The sequence below is a fragment of the Canis lupus genome, chromosome 1 (genome assembly GCF_003254725.2).
Source record: "Canis lupus dingo isolate Sandy chromosome 1, ASM325472v2, whole genome shotgun sequence".
Classification (NCBI taxonomy): Eukaryota; Metazoa; Chordata; class Mammalia; order Carnivora; family Canidae; genus Canis; species Canis lupus.
Genome location: NC_064243.1, coordinates 115,335,506 through 115,355,410, shown reverse-complemented (window position 1 = coordinate 115,355,410; position 19,905 = coordinate 115,335,506). Strand labels below are relative to the sequence as shown.

Sequence of the window (19,905 nt, the reverse complement as noted above, 5' to 3'; positions counted from 1 at the left end):
TGGCTCAGGGCATGATCCCAGGGTCCTGGGATCAAGTCCCACATCCGTCTCCCCTCTGGAAGCGTGCTTCTCCTTCTGCCTATGTCTCTGCCTCTCATGAATAAATAAATAAAATCTTTAAAAAAATCTAACTGGTCAACCATATTGAAAACCAGTTCAGCATTATCTAGGAAATTTGAAGATACATATAAATCCTACGGCCTGGCGATTCCATTTGCATGTTTATACCCTAGGAAAGCATACCTATGTGTAGCAGAGTACTTATAAAAACATCTTTACAGCAGCCCTTTCAAATAAGTCAAAAACAGAAAACAACCAATGTTCAAATATATAGCCTTAGTTTATGACCAAAAGGATAAGCCTAAGAAATAAAATATTGTTTAAAAAAGACTCAAAACAACATTACCCAGCACAATTTCATTTCTATAAAGATAAAAAGACAAAACCTAACTATATTACTCAGGAATGTGTACATATATGATAAATGGGTTGTTGTTTTTTTTTTAACATCGAGAAAATACATTATCACCAAAGTCAGAATAAGGATTACCTAAAGAGGTGAAGAGAATAAGTTTATTCTGGGGGCAGGAAGAAGAGAGGCTTTTGGAGGGTGACACAAGTTTTTGTTATATAGAAGTTCCGCTATATAATTCTTAAATTGTATGTCTATATCTTAAGCACTTTTGTGGATGCATGCAATATTCAGTAATTTCTAACCAAGGAAAATTAATTAATAATAGCTATAAATTTTAGTGAAAACAAAAAAAATGTGAAATGATAAATGCTACGAGATTTTGATCTTGAACATAATGTATCTTGTATGTACACAGGAAATGTGTTGGAAGGAAATCAATTAAAATATTGACGATGGTTATATCTAGGTGGTAGGAGTTTACTTTTGTTCTGACTTCCTATTTTCCAAATTCTTTAAAATAATCGTGTGTGTGTGTGTGTGTGTGTGTGTGTGTTCAAAAAAGCAAAAGCTTAATACATTGGAGAAATTGAGATGTTTTCTCAATATGTGAACACTATGTAGAAGGAAATGATGGGAAATGCTGGGATCTGTGGGCCTACCCCTAGGGCTTCCCATTCTTTCCTTTTTTTTTTTTTTAAAGATTTTATTTATTTATTCTTGAGAGACAGAGACACAGGCAGAAGGAGAAGCAGGCTCCAGGCAGGAAGCCCGATGTGGGACTCAATCCCGGGGATTCCTGGATCACACCCTGGGCCAAAGGCAGGTGCTAAACCGCTGAGCCACCCAGGCTGCCCCCATTCTTTCCTTCAATGGAGATTTTTCCAGCTCACATAGATGATTCTGAGTCAAACAAGGCCATCCAGAAGAAGAAAAGCTTAAAAAGGAAACCCCTTCTATTTGGCTTCTTAAACAGCCATTCCTCCTCCTTCCTTTGGGGACCTATCTGAGAAAAGCAGAGCTGAAGAAGGAGAAAGGAATCATGAGATAGATGCCAGACCCTTCTAGAGGCGAAGACTGACCAGGGAAGTGGCAGCTCTGGACTCACACCTACCATCCACAGAGAGAGGTCGGAGTCTAGGCTGTATGGAGCATTTCTGTCTGAGCATGTCAGAAGGGGAGAGGTCTCTGCTATTCAAGACCAAAATCTTGTCCTGACCTCACACAACTGGTGGGACAACACGTACTGCCACCCTGGCAACAGTTACAGACACCCTCCAACTGCACACACGGTGCCACAAAAAGTTACGGGATCACACTCCCACGTCCTCACAAAGTCACAGACATCCAGGAGGCTCAGTGTTGCTAACATTCATTCAACCCCAAACACACACACTCCTCAGATAACTCATGGCCGCACAATCAGGGATTCTGTACACTCCCACATCCTACACAAAATGTCACACAAAAGGAACGCACATACGAACAGACCCACGATGGGGACAGTCACACCTACACCCATTGAGCTGCACAGTCAGAACCACAAACCTACAACAGGGATACCCAGCTACACCTGCAAACAGAGGTCCGCGCATGGTCAGTCGCAATGACACACCCACCACAGGGGCCGACAATCACACCCCCACACGGAGCGCCGCAGAGTCACCTAAGGTCACAGTCGCACACATGGAATCCTGTTCCTCTGGTCCGTTCCCCCAATCCGACCAACTCAAAAGCGCCGGAGACTCCAGATTCGCCCAGAAGGCCCCTTTAGGCTGCTCCTCCCCAACCCAGAGACGCACCTGAGCAGCCTGGTCGAGCCCCCAAGATTTAGGCCTCTCACCTTGCAATTCCCCTTGCCGGGAGGCCGAGACTCAAGCAGGCGAGTGAAGGAACGGCCCTGCTCCCCCGGGGGCCTCTGGGAAATGTAGTCAGGAAGCAGGTCGGCCCAGACAAGATGGCGCCTGGCGCTTCGATTTCCTGCTGGCGTATAAACCTAAGCTGAGCCAGCCGATATCCCTGCTCCCTTCTCCAGATCGCTGCAGAGGGTCTTCTAGATCCAAGAGCAGTCTCCGAGTCAGGTTCCCACAGGAGACATCCCACACTCCCTGGAGATAAGCTTCCTCCATGGGCCCTGCCAGTCCCCGGGAGCCTCATGTTTCCTAAGAAATAGAAAAATGTTGCTGAGTTCCCACGGAAGTTGATTGAAGCCGCAAGAACTTCTGGGAAATGTAGTCTAGAGGTGGAAAGGGTAAGGCTACCTCCTGTGTGGATTGTTTCAGAGCAATGCACTGAGCTTGCCCACAGTGAAGAGTGGAGCTTCACCCAAGACTCTTTTAGGACTTGTATCTGTTAACCTTAAAAATAAAACTTTCAGGGACGCCTGGGTGGCTCAGCGGTTGAGTCCGTCTGCCTTCCGCTTAGGGTATGATCCTGGAGTTCTGGAATCGAGTCCCGCATAGGGCTCCCTGCATGGAACCTGCTTCTCCCTCTGCCTGTGTCTCTGCCTCTCTCTCTCTGTCTCTCATGACTGAATACATAAAAATCTTAAAAAAGAAATAAAACTGTCAGTTATTTTACCACCAAAATGAGTTTGTTGGGAATAACAGAATTGCAATTTAGGAGGAAAAAGCTCTGCCAGAATACAAGTAACAGCAAACAAAGAAGAGCTCTTTCATGGAAAAGAAGGTGGGAGTTGGGAAGTTCTTTTGAAGGAAAATCCATTGGAGAAACCTAGGGTGATGTTGGTTTATCATTGGCTGAACTGCAGGGGTAGTCAATTGATTGTAGGTGATGCTCTGTACATCCTTTACCTTTGGGGCCGGTAATTTACATTCTTTCCTATTGAGAGTCCTTAATTGACTACTCTTCCTGTAACTGACAGTCCCTCTTCTAGCCTCCCAACTCTACTTTAGTGACATTTCCCCTTATTAATTTTTACATAACCCACTGAGACTACCCGGGACTGACTAAATTGCCATTTTTGCCTTCCTCAATGGATGAGTGTGGAGCAGGATCTGGATGCTGCTCAGGGAATAGAGACCTGGGAGTCTCAGACCCAAATCCCACAAGAGAAACCGAAGACGAGTAACCCAAAAGCCTGGAAAGGGGCTGATGGCAGGTTGTCTGGAGTGTCAGGCTATGTGTGTTGAAGATGATAGTGGTGACTCTGAGGATTGCCCCAATGTGTAAGGCAATATGTGAAATTGGAGGAGTTACCTCATTTTCTTCATCCGGAAACTAATGATAGCTGGAGTGCATGTTCTGGTGCCATCAATTTTACTTGACTTTTGGAGAATCAAAAAATAAACCAATTGGTCTGACATATAATTTCAAATATTATATATATATATATATATATATATATATATATATATATATATACATAAAATCATATCTTTGTTCTTTGCATATGGCTGTGGATCCCACACCCTCCCATGATTTTAGGGATCTTGTTTTCATGTGTAGAAATTCAGTCTCCTACAGCATTTGTCTTCGATGGTTTGATCCCTGACACCCCTAATTAGGGGCGGAAAAGGATTTGTTAGTATGATCAATACAACAGCTTAGATATGAATCCTACCCCTTTAACCCCTTAGAAACAAAAGTTACAAAAGGGTACCAAAACAGAAAAATCCAGTTTCAGTGAGGTTCAAAGAAAAGCCAATGAGGGCACCTGGTTGGCTAAGTCAGTTGCGTGTGTCCACCTCTTGATTTCTGCCTAGGTCCTGAGGCTGGGCCCCACGCTCAGCCCCCTCAGCTTGGGATTCTTTCTCTCACTCTTTCTCTGTCCCTGCCTACCTCCCCAAACTCACTCTCTGTGTGTGTGTCACAAAAACCCAAAACCCAAAACAAAAACAAAAAACAAAGAAAAGCCCATGAACTCCAAAATACATGTGAGTACTTCTCAATACAGTTGACATTAGGTAGAAAAATGTCAGAGAATGAGAGCTGGTAAGCAGAGGTGAGAAGTAGTGCTTAGAGGCTGGTAAAAACCTATTAGAAAAGACTCCAGAAATAGCAGGAGCAGGAGGCAGAGTGGAATCACTTCAATAAGACTAGGAGTTTACTTTGAAGGGATTCACTTTGGAAAGGGAAATGCTGTGAAGAGAGTAGAGGTCAAGCAGAATGATATCAGGTGCAATGCATGTGCCAAGATCAAGACAATCATGTTTAAGGGAAAATTGATTTAGAAAACTATAATATGCCTGTAAGATAAAATAAAACTTGAGTGTCCAGAGAAAATCTCAAGTTGCTTAAAGGAGAGAAACATCACCTAGTGTCAAGCTTATACTCAATATTTAGCACCACAAAACAGTGGAATAAAACTAAAAGGATAATTAAAGGAGTGAAAGCCAAAGATTTTCATCTAGAGTTAAGCTGCAGTTTAAGTATAGGTATGATTTAGAGTCATCCTAAAATAAGTGAACTAACTTGACTTGACTCGAAAGGAAATATGAAGGTAATAATATAAAGGGTTTTTACTCATAGAAAAACCCAGAGGATAGCTATTAAAATGTGAAAATAGCTAAAAACAAACTAACTCCAAAGACACTAAAGTGTTGGCTGAGCATGGTATGAGTGGAAGAGAATGGAGGAAATAGAGTAGAATAAGTAGGACTTGATGGAAGAGAGTTTGCATGAGAATTCTTTCAGACAAGAAAGAAGAATATGGGGCAGCCCCAGTGGCTCAGCAGTTTAGCGCTGCCTTCAGCCCAGGGCGTGATCCTGGAGACTCAGGATTGAGTCCCATGTTGGGCTCCCTGCATGGAGCCTGATTCTTCCTCTGCCTGTGTCTCTGCCTCTCTCTCTCTCTCTCTCTCTCTCTCTCTCTCTGTCTTTCATGAATAAATAAATAAAATCTTCTTTAAAAAAAGAAAGAAGAATATGGATGCAGCTATTACAGAGATGAAAGTAGAAAAGAAGTATGAGGAAGAGAGTAAAATCTGAAACAAAATGGCTGGTTATAAAGATTGTATGCTTCTGATTATTACAATCTGAGATGCAAATCCCAGATGTGTGCTCTATGCACAACATATTCTACATCATCAAAAATCTTGATAACAGTATTTTTTTTCAAGAGCATCATATGGATCAAGGGAAACATGTGTAAAGCTTATACAAAATAAGTCCTCAAAAACTACTAAATTAAACACTTCCAAACTCATTCTTTGAGGCCAACATCCAACATAGAGTTACTGTATGACCCAGTATTTCCACTCCTATACATACACCCAGGAACATTAGAAATGTATATTTATGCCAAAACTTGCACACAATTGTTCATTACAGCATCATTCACAATAGCCAAAAGTGGAAACAACCCAAATGCCTATAAATAGATGAATTGAAAAAGAAAATGTGGTATATTCACACAATAGAATATTATTTGGCAATAAAAATACATGCCACAACACAGATGATCCTTAAAAACATTATGCTAAGTGAAAAAGCCAGTCACAGAAGACCATTTCATTTATAAGAAATGTACAGAATAGGCAAATCTATAGATAAAGAGAGTAGTTAGAGTTATTTAGGGCTGGCAGGGTTAGGACAAATGGGAGTGATTGCTGTTAGAAAGTTTCTTTTTGGGGTGATAAAAATGTTCTTCAATTAGATAATGAGGATAGACGTACAGTTGAAGGGTTATAATTTTTCTTTCCTTCTTTTTTTTTTTTTTAAGATTCTATCCATTTATTCATGAAAGACACAGAGAGAGGCAGAGGCAGAAGCAGGCTCCATGCAGGGAGCCCAACGTGGGACTCCATCCCTGGGCTCCAGGATCATGCCCTGGGCCACAGGTGGTGCTAAACCGCTGAGTCACCCTACAATTATTCTATATCCTTGAAAACAGCTGGGGGTTTATCCATTTGTTAAAATTATAGCCATTCTAGTGGCTGTGAAGTGATATATCATTGTAGTTTTGACTTGCTTTTCCCTGATCACTAATGATGTTTAGTGTCTTTTAATATAATTATTGGCCATTTACATACCTTCTTTGGAGAAATGTCTATTCAGATCCTTTGTCCATTTAAAAATGAGTTAGTTGCCTATTATCAAGTTGTCAGAGTGTATTTTAGATGGATGTTCTTTAATAGATACATGACTTGCAAATATTTTCTTTCCTCTGGTGTGATATCTTTCCCCTTCTTAGATGGTACCCTTTGAAGCACAGAATATTTAGTCATCTTGAAATGAAAATTATCTAATTCTTTGTGGGTCATGCTCTTGATGTTAATATCTAAGAATCCTTTGGCGATCTGAGACTATGATGATTTGCTTCTGTGTTTTCTTCAGAGTGTTTTACAGAAGTTTTAGCTCCTTCTGTTAGGCAAAGTGAAATGAAACAGAAAAAGACAGAAACCGTATGAGCTCACTCAAATGTAGAATTTAAGAAATAAAACAGATGAATATGTGGGAATGGGGGACGAACAAAGAGAGTGAAACAAGCCATAAGTGATTCAACAGTAGAGAACAAACAGGGTTATAGAAGTTGGTGAGTGGGGGTGGACTAGATGGGGGATGGGTATTAAGGAGAGCACTTGTGATGAGCACTGGGCGCTGTATATAAGTGATGAATCACTGAATTCTACTCCAGATATCAATATTACACTGTATGTTAACTAACAAAATTTAAATTAAAAAAAGTTTTAGCTCTTAAATTCAGCAGTTTGAACCATTTTGAGTTAATTTTTATAAATAATGAGAGATGAGGGCCCAACTTCATTCTTTGCAGATGGATATGCTGTTGTTGCAGCATATTTGTTTAAAAGCCTACTCAAGGGGCACGTGGTTGGTTCAGGGGTTGAGTGTGTGCCTTTGGCTCAGGTCGTAATCCCAGGGTCCTTGGATCAAGTCCTGCATCTGGCTCCCCACAGGGAGCCTGCTTCTCCCTCTGCCTATGTCTCTGCCTCTCTCTCTGTCATGAATGTTTATTCATGAATGAATAAATAAAATCTTAAGAAAAAAATAAAAGCCAGCTCAAAATGGAAACATCAATATTTTTTGATATTATAGATGTATGGGTTTATTTCTGGACTCTCTATTCCATTGATCTGTGTTCCCATTCTTGTACCAATATAATAGCGTATGATAATTTTAAAATAGAGAAGTAGGAGTCTCCTACTTTGTTTCCTTTTTCAAGATTTTGGTTCTTTTGGGGCCCCTGCAATTGCATATGAATTTTAGAATTAGTTTGTCAGTTTTACAAATAAGTCATCTGGGATTCTGATGAAATTGTTTTGAATCTATAGATCAGCTTGGGGAGTACTACCATCTTAACAGTATTAAGTCTCCCTATCTATAAACTTGGGATGTTTTTCCATTTGCTTAAGTCTTGAAATTTTTTTTTGAAATTTATTTAATCAAATGTCTTGTAGTTTTCTACATTTTACACTTTTTAAAAAAAGATTTCATGTATTTATTCATGGGAGACACACACAGAGAGACAGGCAGAGACATAGGCAGAAGGAGAAGCAGGCTCCATGCGGGACCAGAGCCTGATGGGGGACCCAATCCCGGGTCTCCAGGATAGGTCCTGGGTTGACAGCAGTGCTAAACCTCTGAGCCACTCAGGCTGCCCTACATTTTACATTCTTTTGTTAAATTTATTCCTAAGTATATTATTATTTTGATGCTACTATACATGAAGCTGTGTTTTAAATTTCATTTTCAGATTGTACATTATAAGTATATATAAATAAAACTGATTTTTTCCTTTTCTTAAAATATTTTATTTATTTATTCATGGGAGACACCAAGGGAGAGGCAGAGACACAGGCAGAGGGAGAAGTAGGCTCCCTGCAAGGAGCCCAATGAGGGACTCGACCGGGTACCCTAGGATCATGCCCTGAGCCAAAGGCAAGCACTCAACCACTGAGCCACCCAGGCATCCCTCAATATTTGCTTATATTCTGAAATGATCACAGTAAGTCTACTTAACATCTATCACTACACATAGTTACAAATTTTTTTCTGGTGATAAGAATCTTTAAGATCTATCCTCTCAGCAATTCTCAAATATACAATATGATAGTACTAGCTATTGTCACCATGCTGTATATCACATCCTTAGAACTTATTTATAACAAACTTTGACCACCTTCACCCATTTATCCACCCCATACTCCTCATCTCTGGCAACCACCAATCTGTTTTGTACCTATGAGTTTGGGTTTTGTTTTGCTTTAGTTTCTATGTATAAGTGAGATCATACAGTATTTGTCTTTCTCTGTCTGACTGATGTCTTAGCATAATACCCTCAAGATTCATCCATGCTGTCGCAAATGGCATGATTTCCTTCTTTTCGTGGCTGAATAATATTCTACTTTCCAAATATACCATATTTTCTTTTTCCACTCATCCATTGATAAATATTTAGGCTGTTTCCATATCTTGGCTATTATAAATAGTGTTGCAATGAACATGGGATTCATATATCTTTGAGTTAGTCTTTTCATTTTCTTTTTTTTTTAAGATTTTATTTATTTATTCATAGAGACACAGAGAGAGAGAGAGAGATTGGCAGAGACACAGGCAGAGGGAGAAGCAGGCTCCATGCAGGGAGCCCGATGTGGGACTCGATCCTGGGTCTCCAGGATCACACCCCAGGCTGCGCTAACCCGCTGCACCACCAGGGCTGCCCAGTCTTTTCATTTTCTTTGGATAAATACCAAAAGTGGATTTGCTATATCATCTGGTAGTTCTACTTTTACTTTTTGTTTTAGAAACTCCATACTAGTTTCCTTTAAAAATTTTTTTTTAAATTTATTTGAAAGAGCAAGAAGAGTGAGAGAGGTGGGGCTTGACCCCAGGACCCTGGGATCATGACCTAAGCTAAAGGCTGAGCCACCCCAGTGCCCCTCCATACTGTTTTCCATACTGGTTAGATCAATTTACATTTCCACAAATGGTGCAAAAATTTCCCTTTTCTCCAGTTCATTGCCAATGCTTTTTTCTTGTCTTTTTGATAATGATCCTCTGTCAGGTATGAGGGGATATCTCACTGTGGTTTTGTTTTGCATTTCCTTGATATGGTGAGCACATTAACATACACTTATTGATATGTATGTCTGCTTTGGAAAAATATCTATTCAGGTCCTCTTGCCCATTTTTAAAAAAGATTTTATTTATTTATTCATGAGAGACACAGAGAGAGAGAGAGGCAGAGAGAGAAGCAGGCTCCATGTAGGGAGCCCGATGTGGAACTTGATCCTGATACTCCAGGATCATGCCCTGGGCCAAAGGCAGGTGCTCAACCACTGAGGCACCCAGGCGTCCTAATTTTTTAATTTTAAATGTTTCCTGATTTCCATTATAATTGCTTTTTAATCTATGAAAAATATAAAATTGTTTTGGGTCTCCAAATATATGCATTCATTCACTCATTTATTTATTCTAATTTAATTACCTTGTAGTCCAGTAAATGGACTGTAGGATATTTAATCTTTGAAGTATGGGAAATTTCAGGGAAATATTCTGTTTCTGCTTGTAAAGAAGCTTAAAAAAGTATTTTTGCAGAGAAGGCTTCAAAATACAGCTTATAAATCAAGATAGTTGTGTTGTTAAATTTAAATATATTTTTAATGTTTCTAATTAATGTATCAATTTATGGACCTTTTATGTTAAAAAAAATCTATGACTGTAGATTTGTTCATTTTTCCTTGTAATTCCCTCAAGTTGTACCTTACATATTTTCAGACTATATCATTAGAGCCTTACAGGTTCTTCTCTGTTAAATCTTCACGGAGGATTTTTAAAATTATTATTATTTAGTGTCCATTCTTATCTCTATAAATGTGTTTGTTTTGAGTGGTATTACCATTGCCATTTTTATTTTGCTTAGAGTTGCATGGGACATTTTTTCCTTTATTTTAAGTCCTCTTTTTTTAAATCCTTTTTAGGGTTAATCTCTTATAAGCACCACATACCTGGACTTTGTTGACATCCAATCTATAATAAGTGAGATTAATATATTTATATTTATTGTAATTATTGGTATTTGAATTAATCCTGTTATCTTAAAAAAATCCTGTTATCTTTTTTATTTTCCCTTTGACACCTGTCTTCTTTCATTTATTCTCTTCCTATCTTCTATCAGTTGATAATATTTTCTCTTGTACACTTTTAAAAATCTACTCATTTATAAACTATTATTTCAAGTACAAATTCTCAATCATATTAGACACAAAGGCTCCTTTTCACACCAAATATTGTAGTACAAGTCTTTTGCTCTCCTAAAATTAACTTCACAGGTAGTATAATCCCTCACTATTCATAATTTTTTAAAACTCATTATAATGCCCTAACTTGACAAAAATAGGAACATTAAAGGAAAGAAAATTATAATATGAAAATGCCAAAAATGACTAAATATTATTAAACCTATATATACAGTTACCATAAACATGACAGCTACAAATGCAGACTTCCACACATACGTTGGTAATGCAAATGCTGTAAGCAGTGTTGCCACTGTTGATGTGATTTTCCAAAATGACAAAGCTCATGATAAAGTTCTGAATATAATGTGTAATTGTGCCTCAACTGCCTTGGTAGTTGCATACCTGGAAAATTTGGTACCTATTAAAACCATCTGGGGCAGCCCCGGTCGCTCAGTGGTTTAGCACCGCCTTCAGCCCAGGGTGTGACCCTGGAGACCTGGCATCAAGTCTCACGTCAGGCTCCCCAGGCTCCCCCTGAGGAGCCTGCTTCTCCCTCTGCTTGTGTCTCTGCCTCTCTTTCTCTCTGTGTCTCTCATGAATAAATAAATAAAATCTTCAAAAAAAAATTAAATCCATCTAAAAACACTTTGTGTTTATGTATAAAATATCAGGTAATCATTAGCAGGTTTTTCACCTATTTAAATATCCAGCACAATATTAAAAAATGTGATACTTCATTGTACCGGACTATTTTTTGCATTTCAGGACATCAGCACATATGTGTAGCCCCCACATATCTAACGCCAGCAGTTGTCTCACAAATGTCCAGCTCCTGACTCTCAGAGTGGTATCACTCTCATTGAGAAACCCTGACCTTGGGGATCCCTGGGTGGCTCAGCAGTTTAGTGCCTGCCTTCGGCTGGGGGTGTGGTCCTGGAGTCCCGGGAGATTGAGTCCCGCATTGGGCTCCCTGCATGGAGCCTGCTTCTCCCTCTGCCTATGTCTCATCGTCTCTCTGCGTGTCCCTCATGAATAAATAAGTAAAATCTTAAAAAAAAAAAAAGTTAAAAGAAACAGGTGAAATATATTTTAATAATACACTTTAATACATGTCTAAAATATTATTTCAACATGTAATTAATGTAAAATTGTTAATAAGATTCTCTATTAAGTTTTCAATATCAGATATACTGTTTATACTTACAGGACATCTCAGTTTGGACTAGCCATGTTTTATTTTTTATTTTTATTTTTATTTTTATTTATTTATTTTTTTGTGAGGAAGTCCTTTAATAGAGACGGGCACACAGGGGACACAACTCGGCCCTGGGCCAGCGGATGCAGTGGCCCCTCCCCCCACCTGGCCTGGCCCAGGGGTGGACACCAGAGAGGCAGTTTTAAAAATACAGTGGGAGCGTAGCCCTGGTGGCTCAGCGGTTTAGCGCCGCCTACAGCCCGGGCGTGATCCTGGAGACTCCGGATCGAGTCCCACGTCAGGCTCCCTGCATGGAGCCTGCTTCTCCCCCTGCCTGTGTCTCTGCCTCTCTCTCTCTCTCCTCTCTGTGTAATCTAATGAATAAATAAATAAAATCTTTAAAAAAAAGTAAAATAAAAACACAGTGGGACTGATTCTTCATTTTTATGGAGAAGGGGACCCCAGAGGAGCAGCCCGCGGGAGCGTCTGCACTCAGAGAGGCGTCTGAGCGGCCACCCCCAGCTGTCGCACCCGGGAGGGGGCAGCGGCCCTCGGGGGCCCTGGCAGCACGGGAGGGACTAGCCATCTACAGCTCTTATGGTCCCCACTCTGCGTTCACGGTTGTGCTTTAGAACCCCCCGCCCTGCAGCCCTAGCCCGAAGCTCGGGGGGTGGGGGGACCCCCGCCCTCTGCGAGCTCAGGCTTGGGACAGAGCAGCCCTGCTCCTCGCCACGAGCCAAGAGGTCGCTGAAACAGAAGGTTCGACGCTGGACCAGATGCAGGCTGGCGGGAGCAGGCGGGGTTGGAAGGACGGGGGCGAGGCTCGAGGTCCGGTAGCAGGTGCTCATGGGCCGGGCAAAGTTAGGCTGGGGGCGGTGGACGGAGGGGAGCTGAGCATCTCCCGACACCATTCTGCAGCAGTGGGGGTTGGGGGCGAGGTGCCCACCCGGCGCGGCTGCCTCCAGTATCAGGGGCTGGGTGGCTGGGGCAGGCCCGGGCTCCAGGTACGCAGGTGGGGAGGGGCAGGGCATGGTGACGTCTGCGGGCGAGTCCCGCCGGCTGGAGGGGTCTACAGGTTCAGTTGTTCTCAAAGAGAGAGAGCAGGTCATCATTGTTGTTTGCGGGGAGGTCAGGTGGGCCCAGGTAGGATAGCAGTTCCTCGGGATTGGTCAGTTCTGGGAGTAAGTCCAGGGCCGGTTCCGGGGCCTCCCCCGCCCCAGGCATGGGGGGCCCCATCACGTCTGCGGCTGCGCTGAAGCTCAGCTCACCAAGGGAACCTGAGCTCACTGGGCCCAGGGTGGACTAGCCATGTTTCAGGTGTACAGTTACAATAGCCACATATTGCTAGTGGCCGCTATATTGGACTGCACAGATACAGAATGTTAGTCTTATCTTTAAAAAAAAAAAAAAGACACGCATTAAATAGACATTATTTTTAAAAATATTTTATTTTATTTATTCATGAGAGACAGAGAGAGAGAGAGAGAGAGAGAAAGAGAAGCAGAGGGAGAAGCAGGCTCCATGCAGGAAGCCCGACATGGGACTCGATTCTCCAGGATCAGGCCCGGGGATAAAGGCAGGGCTGAACCACTGAGCCACCCGAGCTGCCCTAGACAATATTTTCTAATCCCTAGTTAAACTTAATAAAATGTCTTGTAAATGTCTATGCTTATTATTTCTTACTAAAGTTCTTTCTGGTTTCTCTTGCTTACTATTCTTGCACTTATGGTTTCTTGATCATTCACACATGCCCTTCTACCCAGTAATATTCCTCACCCACAGTATCTTCATAACTTGGTCCCTCACAGTCAAGTTTCTGTTCTCACCTCCTCAAAATGGCTTTCTCAGGGTGCCTGGGTGGCATAGTCGATTAAGTGTCTGAATCTTGGTTTCGGCTCAGGTCATGATCTCAGGGTTTTGAGATCCAGCCCTCAGCTGGGCTCCATATTTGGCGTGGAGTCTGCTTAGGCTTCTCTCTCCCTCTCACTTTCTCTCTGTCCCTTCTACTTGTGCATTCTCTCAAATAAATAAATCTTTTTTTTTTTTTTAAAGAATGACTTTCTCTTGCTCAGTTATCAATTAATACTTTGATCAGGGATCCCTGGGTGGCGCAGCGGTTTGGAGCCTGCCTTTGGCCCAGGGTGCGATCCTGGAGACCCAGGATCGAATCCCACGTTGGGCTCCCAGTGCATGGAGCCTGCTTCTCCCTCTGTGTCTCTGTCTCAGTCTCTGTCTCTCTCTCTCTCTCTCTCTCTGTGTGTGTGACTGTCATAAATAAATAAATAAATAAATTTTAAAAAAAAGAATACTTTGATCTGCTACAAACTATAAACAATGGTGACTTTTCTTATATAACAAAAAACCTGCAGACAGACACCCCAGGCTGGAGCAAAAAGACCATGATATCATCTGTGTCTCAGGCTCCACTGTTTCTGCTCTGCCATCCTTAGTGTGAAGTGTAATTTCTCTTATACCATGTCTCCTTACCCCAGGCAGTAATTGTGGCTTTTTTTTTGACTCTCCTTTGTTGGGCAACATCCCATCCTGTACTTCCACACAGAGTTTCCCTTTCATTTCCTATTGGGGCATGTGACGCCATGCTGAATTGATCCCTGTGAGACTGATAGAGAGGCTTTCAGCATTCAAGTGCAGTAGGCCTCTATGGTACCAGCTTCACACTGTGTACCCAACCCTAGCAGCACCAGCTGCCCTGCTTGTGCCCAACATCAGCAGGAATTATTCTCTCTGGAGGGGTTTAATGGTTTAATTCCTGACCACATAGCCTGCAAGCTTCATTTTCTGGTCTTCATACACAGAGTAAGTTATTCAATATCTTATAATAAATCTTTTTTTTTCCTTTTTTGCTTAAAATTAGCAAGAGCGGGTTGTTCTGTTTGTATCCAAGTACTGTGACTGGTACAAAGAAGTGGCATTGGATGTGGTTGCAAGCAGTGGCCCTTAAGGAAATAAGAATTTGGGACTGTTTCTGTGGTCTAGTTGGATTTACTTATTTTTAAAAATATTTTATTTATTTTTTCATGAGAGACACAGAGAGAGAGACAGAGATATAGACAGATGGGGACTTGATCCCAGGACTCCGGGATCACGCCATGAGCCAAAGGCAGATGGTCAGCCTCTGAGCCACCCAGGCATCCCTGTGGCCTGGTTGGATTGATTGATTGATTGATTTTTAAAGACTTTATTTACTTATTCATGAGAGACACAGAGACACAGGCAGAGACACAGGTAGAGGGAGAAGCAGGGTCCAGGCAGGGAGCCCAATGGCCTGGTTGGATTTAAAGGCTGAGTGAGGGCAGCCCCGGTGGCTCAGCAGTTTAGCACCATCTTCAACCCAGGGCATGATCCTGGAGACCCGGGATTGAGTCCCATGTCAGGCTCCCTGCAAGGAGCCTGCTTCTCCCTCTGTTTCTCTCTCGCTTGCTCTTTCTCTGTGTATGTGTGTGTCTCAAGCAAATAAAAAATCTTTTAAAAAAATAAAAATAAAGGCTGAGTGAGCATGCAGAGACCAAGGACAACCATTATCAGCTAGGAAAAAAGTGGTTACAGCTAAGGGTAGCAGGGCTCAAATGCTGATTAATGTTGGTTAAGGCTAGGACTAGAATGAGGCAAGAGAGACACATGCCATGGGTGCAAAATGTAAAAGCACACCAAAAAACTCAATAACCAAAATAAATATTTCAGTGCAGTATTTTTGGGGATCCTGGATGGCTCAGACAGGTGAGTGTCCAACTCTTGATCTTAGCTCAGGCCTTGATCTCAGGGTGGTGGTAAGTTCAAGCCCCACACTGAAAATTTTTTTTATTTGATATTTTGTACCATACATATATGGTCATATATTTGACCCACAGGGACTATTAGCACTGAACAGACCACTGAGTCAACTTGACCTGTACAACAGTCAAAATCTAGATTTGATGGTAAAGGCTCTTTACAACTTTATCTAGCCACCCCAATGCTTGCTCATTGGGCTCATGAGCTAGGTAGTTGCACACAGTATCAACAATGTGGATTTACCATTACTACAGATTACTTCACAATAGTTGGTACCCAAGCAGTTTGCCACAGTATCCAACCATGAGCAACAGGACTATGTCATCACCAGGTTGACCAGTTAGCTAGATTTCTTCTATTATGGAAGCAGTAATGATTTTTTTTTTTCCCTTACTGAGATAGATACTCCACAGGGATTAAAGTTGCCTGACATGCTTATGGCAGCAATACCAGTTATGGATGTTATCAACTCCTTATTCATAATCACGCTTTCCACATAAAATTGCTTTGGACTAAAGGATTTCATTTATAGTGAAAAAAGTAAAGCAATGAGTTGATGCTCTTGAGATTTGCTGGTCTTATTCTGTACCTCATCACCCACAAAGTTCAGACTCTATAGTGTTCTAAAACTTCTAAAAACCAAATGAGAGCACCATCTGGAAGACATACCTTGTAAAGCTGAGTATTGTCCTCACATCTAGTACATGGTCTCATCAAAACAAATATCTGGTAGTTTTTTAAGGTCTGGATACACAAAATAGAGACTGGGATAGAAACTATTAATATTATACCTAATGATCTACTACTAAAATATTTGTTCCCTCCTATTTAAAAAACTACCATCTCTGGGCTTTGCTGATTTGGAAGTCTTAATGTTCAGGGAGAAACTATTCCATCAAATTCATCCCACTGAATTAGAAGTTGAGAGTGCCACATAGACATTTTGGTATTCCTCAAATCACTGAATAACATGATATAAAGAGGTTTCTGTATTTAATAATTCTGATTTGACAAGGAAATAAGGTTCCTGCCATCCAAAGGCAGATATCAGATTTTCCAGGTGAAGTTTTATTTTCTTTTTTAAAGATTTTATTTATTTGGGAGGGGTGGGCAGAGGCAGGAGAGGAGAGAGAATTTCAAGTAGACTCCCTGAATGTGGAGCCCAAGCTGAGGGCTCAATCCCAGGACCCTAAGAACACAACCTGAGCTGAGACCAAAAACTGGTTGCCCAACTAACTGAGCCACCCAGGTGCCCCAGGTGGAGTTTTAAATGTTGTTGGCTCTATGTATATTTTCTTTCTTTTTCTTATATATATTCATAATATATTAGACATTTTAAAATTCTCTGTCACCCATCCCAATATTATTTTAAAAGGGGTATATTGTTCATAGATATCTTTACTAATTATTCTATAAGATACAGAACATCAAGATGGGCTTGTGACAGAACTTTTTGAATGAACATCACCTAGAAATTCTTTTTTTTTTTTTTAAGATTTTATTTATTTAATTCATGAGAGACACAGAGAAGCAGAGACACAGGCAGAGAGAGAAGCAGGCTCCATGCAGGGATCCTGATGTGGGACTCGATCCCGGGACTCTGGAATCATGCCCTGAGCCAAAGACAGACGCTCAACCGCTGAGTAACTCAGGCGTCCTCACTGAGAAATTCTAAATGTTAAGTTAGATGCATTCACTAATGTTACTTTGGATTCCCTCTTTTGGAGACGGCATATTTTGACTTGTGCAAGTTACAGTTGCATATTTCAGGGAGCATTTTTGTTTATTTGCTTGTTTGTTTTATGTTGGGAAGGAGAGTACATGCTGGCCAGCCAGGTATAGACTGTAGTGGGCATTTGTCATGCTTTCTGGCTTCATGGAATATTTTGCATACCTTATATTCAGGAGATTTGCTACATTAGGAGACTTATCTCCCAAAGTTCCTACCCAGAAACTCCCCTTAAAGTAAGGTATGATCAGAGAAGAATGATGTGGAGAATAAAGACACACATGGAATTGATTCTGATAAGTGTCAGAGATGCACTAGAGGCCATGATCCTAATTGCTACATCCTATATTTCTGTTAGCAGTAAAAGGTGTGGTACCTGTGCACAGTGGAGATAGAGGTGGCAGTAGGCAATGTGGGCCACTGCAGACTTGCCAAATGATCTTGCTTCAATTCTCACAAAGCAGCAAATGGGATCCTGTTAAAAAATAAGTAAGATGATGTCACTCCTCTTCTCAAAACCCTCCCATGGGTCTCACTCACACTCACAGTAAAAACTGATGTCTTGAGAATGGTCTACAAGGGGGGATCCCTGGGTGGCTCAGCGGTTTGGTGCCTGCCTTTGGCCCAGGGCACGATCACGGAGTCCCGGGATGGAGTCTCGTGTCGGGCTCCCTGCATGGAGCTTGCTTCTCCCTCCTCCTGTGTGTCTCTGCCTCTCTCTCTCTCTCTCTCTCTCTCTATGTCTATCATGAATAAATAAATAAATCTTAAAAAAAAAGAAATCTTTTGCCACAAAGTCTAAAAAATATTTGATTTTTTTATTAACAGTTTTATTAAAGTTATGTTTTGACATTTGAATCATTAATCCTTCTAGGGTTGGTTTTTGCACATGGTGCCAATTCCATTTCCTTTATGGTTTTTGGCCTATCCAGCTTTCCTTCATGTGGCAATTCACATTACTCAAAATAACCATAGAATTCTCTTGTCAATTTTTTTTATTTTATTTTTGGGGGGGGTGTTTTTTTTTTTTTTCAATTTTTTTTCAATTTTTATTTTTAGAGGAATGTCCCATTTTCTTTCTAATGTTTTTGTGTATCTCCTCTATTTCTTTCATCTTTATTAAAAAATGACTTCAGTTTTTTACAGAGAACTAGATCATGGTTTTATTATTACTACCAGTATTTTTTTTCCTACTTATTTTATTAATATCTATCACATTAATTTCTCCTTTCCAATTTCTTTGGCAGTATTTAATAGGACTTTAGTAGAATGTGATTGAATTAAAGCTTAATTAATTTGCTTTCACGCTTTCCAGTTTCCTAATTTTAGGTGAGATTTTATTCTGGGTATCACTTTGCCCCATCCCTTATTATTATTATTTTTTAAGATTTTATTTATTTATTCATGAGACACACAGGGAGAGGCAGAGATGTAGGCAGAGGAAGAAGCAGGCTCCCAGTGAGGAGTCTGATATTGGACTCAATCTAGGGACTCTGGGATCATGCCTTGAGCTGAAGGCAGATGCTCAACCACTGAGCCACCCAGGCATCCCTCTATTTTTATTTTTAAGTAGTGTTAGAGTATGGCATATGTGATATCAGTTTGGGGGCTTTATAATGTCTTTTATGGCCTACTTTTTGGAGAATTTTTATGAGTGTTCCAGGTAGATTTGAAAAAATGTTGTTTTTCTTGTTAAAAATAAAAACAAAATGTATATATCAAGCAAATTACCCAATGTAGCCTTATACCTACCTTTCTTCTATTTAATGTTTCTGAAAGACATTTTAGTTACTGTCATTGTGGGTTCCTCAAAAGTTCCCTATTTTATCAGCTTTTGCTGTATACATTTCAGAGCTGTATTGTTAGGTATTATTAGTGTTGTATGCTCTTGGTGGCTGCATCTTATTAAAATATGGAACATCTCTTAATATTGTTTGCTTTGAAGTCTGTATAATCTAATACTATCAACGCACCTGCTTTCTTCTTGATAATATTCCCTTATAAATGATTTTAAAATTCCTTTTTCAGTTAATTTTTTACTGTGAAATTTTCAAGCAAATACTAAAGAAAACATCATAATGAAGTTTATGTACCTATCACCTACCTTTAACATTTACCAATATTGTTACTGTTTCATTTATTCATCTACCTCTCCTCGGTGATGTTTTTTAAGCTAACATTTTGCTCGTTAGTATTTCTTTCTCTCTCTCTCTTTTTTTTTTTTTTTTATGATAGTCATCACAGAGAGAGAGAGACATAGGCAGAGGGAGAAGCAGGCTCCATGCACCAGGAGCCCGATGTGGGATTCGATCCCGGGTCTCCAGGATCGCGCGCTGGGCCAAAGGCAGGCGCTAAACCGTTGCGCCACCCAGGGATCCCTCTCTCTCTCTCTTTTTTTAAAGACTATTTATTCAAGGGAGACAGAGAGAAAGAGGCAGAGACATAGGCAGAAGGAGAAGCAGGCTCCACGCAAGGAGACCGATGTGAGACTTGATCTGGACCCAGGATCATGCCCTGAGTCAATGGCAGACGCTCAACCGCTGAGCCACCCAGGCAGGCGTCCTTTGTTAGTATTTCTATATAAACCTCTAAAAGGTAAATCTTTCTAACATAA

General features: G+C 40.8%; 1 protein-coding gene across 5 annotated transcripts in view; it reads right to left on the bottom strand.

Annotated features, from left to right (window-relative positions):
• ZNF383 (zinc finger protein 383) overlaps positions 1–19,905 on the bottom strand; it is an 83,068-nt gene that overhangs the window by 23,213 nt on the left and 39,950 nt on the right. For 4 of the 5 annotated variants that reach the window (XM_035703931.1, XM_049110344.1, XM_025421686.3 and 1 more), the window contains 2 exons: positions 17,668–17,766; positions 2,256–2,574 (listed from right to left, as the gene is read on the bottom strand). The gene's annotated coding sequence lies outside the window, so the exon portion shown is untranslated. Of the gene's footprint in view, positions 1–2,214; positions 2,575–17,667; positions 17,767–19,905 lie in introns of all 5 variants that reach the window. The other variant, XM_035703941.2, reaches the window with a different exon arrangement.